The following is a 3,299-nucleotide window of genomic DNA, read 5'->3' as shown; positions in this document are numbered from 1 at the left end:
AGCATATTTCATTATTGGGATGAATTAAAAATATTAAACATTATTAATTATGTTCATATATAGTTTGCATGAGCTGATTGTGTTTTAAATTATTTTATGCAATTTACAATGTTTGTAAGAGTATTTTGCATAATCATAACACGTTAGTTAAAATTTTACTATTAAAATTATTCTCATATTGTGTCTAGTGATATATAAATGGTTTTATTTAATTAAGGATTAGCATAATCAAGAAACTGTAAGTTTCTAAGGGATCGATAAATAGGAACAAAGTTCCCGATCATGATCATTTAGAATTTCAACCTTCCATCTCAAGTGACAGATTGGTCATAGTCCATAGCACCCCTCAAGTACAAAGAGGTGTTGAAGAACCAATCATTGAAATTCCACACGTTGTTAACAACGATCATACAAATCAAGTAATTCAGGAATTACCACAGCCTTCTAAACAAATAATTGAACTACAAGCTTCTCAAGAAGATGATGATACGACATTAAGAATATCTACTAGAACAAAAAGGTCAACAATTCCTAGTGATTATGAAATATGTCTACAAGAACCTGACCACAATATTGGAATTGAAAATGATCCTGAATTATTTTTGCAAGCCATGAGTTGCAAAGAGTCAAAATTATGGTACAACGCCATGAGGGAAGAGATGATTTCCATGAAGAGTAATGCGAATCTGGGATCTTGTTGAGTTGCCTAGTGGTGAGAAAGTTATTGGTTGTAAATGGATATGTAAGACTAAGAAAGACTCATTAGGTAACATTAAGAAATTCAAGGCAAGACTTGTTACCATGGAATTCACTCAAAATGAGGGAATCGATTATATGGAGACGTTCTCTCAACTAAGAAAGATTTCCTATGCATTATTTTGACATTAGCAGCACATTTTGACCTTGAGCTACAATAGATGGATGTAAAAATGGCACTTTTCAATGGAGATTTATATGAGGAGGTTTATATGAAACAATTTAAAAGATTCTCCTCTAATGATGGTGAGCACTCGGTCTTCAAGCTTATGAAATCTATATACGACCAAAAACAATCGTCTTGTCAATGGTATTTTAATTTCATGAGTTGTTTATTCATTCAGATTTGTTGAAAATCACGATCAATGTATATAGAGAAGGTTGGTCGGAGTAAGATTTGTTTTCTTGTTTTATACTTAGAATTGATCCCTGCTCCTCCATTATGTGAATCTCAACGAAACATATAACCTCACTTATATAACTTTATAACTTTTGATTTTTCTCAAAATTTCAATGTTGCTACTTTAGCATATTGTCAATAACTATGGTTGATTCAATTTCATGGGATATGTTTAGGAAAGTAGCTGGATTGGAATTAAGGGATTCAAGTAGAAAAGAAATACTATTTTATCGAACACATCGCTTGTATTCACCAATCAGATAATTGTGTTAAGGTTCTCATGTTCTGTGACACATTTGTGCGTACAATAAAGATGAGAAAGCTGAGTACGTACTTTGATTAATTGAGGGATCAAAAATACTTGAACTGGTATTGCAAAATATGTCTGGGGTATAGCGAGAAATGCATTTCCTCTTGTAGAGCTTATGTATATCCCTAATAGGTGTACATTGTTGTATACTTTTAAATTAACTTGCTAGTCCCACAATCCATTTGCCAGCATCAACTTGAAAATCTTGAAATAGATATAATTGATATTAACTAGAATTAGATCGAGTCCATCATTTACGAGTAGGAGATGTCAGTGTAAAACGGGTCGTCCATGTAGGCTAACCCGACCAGAACTGAATAGGAATAGTTTGGAGGGAGAAGTTAAGGGAATTGAAGTTTAAATTTGAAACTTAACCTCCCACCACCTACAACTCCCATATAACTCCTAATCCTCTAAAACCATAAGACAAGGAATACATATTCAGGTTTATAGAAGGCAGTGAAAATACATGAGTGTGGTGACTTGAATATGCAAGATTAATATTTCAAAGTTGGTTCTTGGATTGTGGATAACAAACTCCTTCCATTGTGATTGAGTTTATGAACAAAAGAGTAGTAAGGAAGCTACCGAAGGCAGGTAATTCAACCTCTTGTTTCTTGGGAATTCAAGTTCTAAGATCCCAAACTCAGTTAGAAGCATGCTAGTAAGTATCTAGAAAAATAGTGCTTAATATTGCTTCTGTTCCATTTCTAATGCGATGCAAACAGTGGCAATACAGTCATAAAGGAGATAAACAGTTACAAACCAATTTTCTTGCTGCCAAACGTATGTTCATGTGACAATATTCCTCTAGGCAGAAAGACAAATCTTTTTAATCCTTAATCCATGCTACGAAATCATTTAAATTCTCGTACGAGCTCCCTCCTTCTCTGACACTATTTTGAATCTTTTTTTGAAGGTCCAAGACCCTGTCTTTAAATCTTTCATCACTCAGAAGTTGTTCCACTTTGTTCTTAATTTCTTCGCGTCTGATGAGTCCACTGTCATCTTTGTTGAATCCCAATCCTATCTTCAAATAATCACAAATGTAGCTCCGATTAAAAAGCTGATCCGCGAAATAGGGCCAGCACAAAAAAGGAATTCCATTGCTGATGCCTTCAATAGTAGAATTCCAACCACAATGACTGATGAAACAGGCAACAGAAGGATGAGACAGTACTTTTTGCTGCGTGCCCAACTCACCATCTGCCCCCGATGATGCACTCTTTCGTTGAAACCCATGGGATATGCATTGTCGATGTCTTCATGTATGTTTCCCGCACAACCCACAAGAATGGCCTGTTGGTGAGTTCAAGGCCAATAGCCAGTTCCTCGAATTGATTCTGATCAAATATTGTGAGACTCCCAAATGCAACATAAATGACAGAGTTATGTGGTTGTTGATCAAGCCATGCCAAACAACCTGCTGAAGAAAAAATTCAAATCACAAACTTGTCGCTTTTGATTTCCATTTTTAGATACAGTTATTAGATGAAAATTGTGAAACTTTCACATGTTTGATAAAAATGAACAGGGTACAATACAAGATAATTCGATATAACCTGAGTGTTCTTTCCAGAAGTTTCCTGCAGATTTTCCAAGTGGATTACTTGCCAGAAGAGGGCCTATGGGTATGAAGTCTGTAAATGAGGCAAACGTCCCAGACTGCAACCACTTGGATGAGTTGCAAATCAGCCTATATGCTGATTTCACTGGCTTCAAAATTCGTACCATAAGTTTGAAGATGATTTTCGCTGTCAGTACATCACTAAAGCAATTCTAAGTGAATTATCTGGTTTCACATTGGTATTCCTGAAAAAAGAAAGAAAGGGG

The 3,299-nt window shown here is 35.1% G+C and overlaps 1 pseudogene; it reads right to left on the bottom strand.

The window, feature by feature from the left end:
* Positions 1–2,147: 2,147 nt before the first annotated feature.
* LOC111387531 overlaps positions 2,148–3,299 on the bottom strand; it is a 2,354-nt pseudogene continuing 1,202 nt past the window's right edge.

This window comes from Olea europaea, unplaced genomic scaffold (assembly GCF_002742605.1).
Source record: "Olea europaea var. sylvestris unplaced genomic scaffold, O_europaea_v1 scaffold4073, whole genome shotgun sequence".
Taxonomy (NCBI): Eukaryota; Viridiplantae; Streptophyta; class Magnoliopsida; order Lamiales; family Oleaceae; genus Olea; species Olea europaea.
This window is presented reverse-complemented; position numbering and strand designations above follow the sequence as displayed.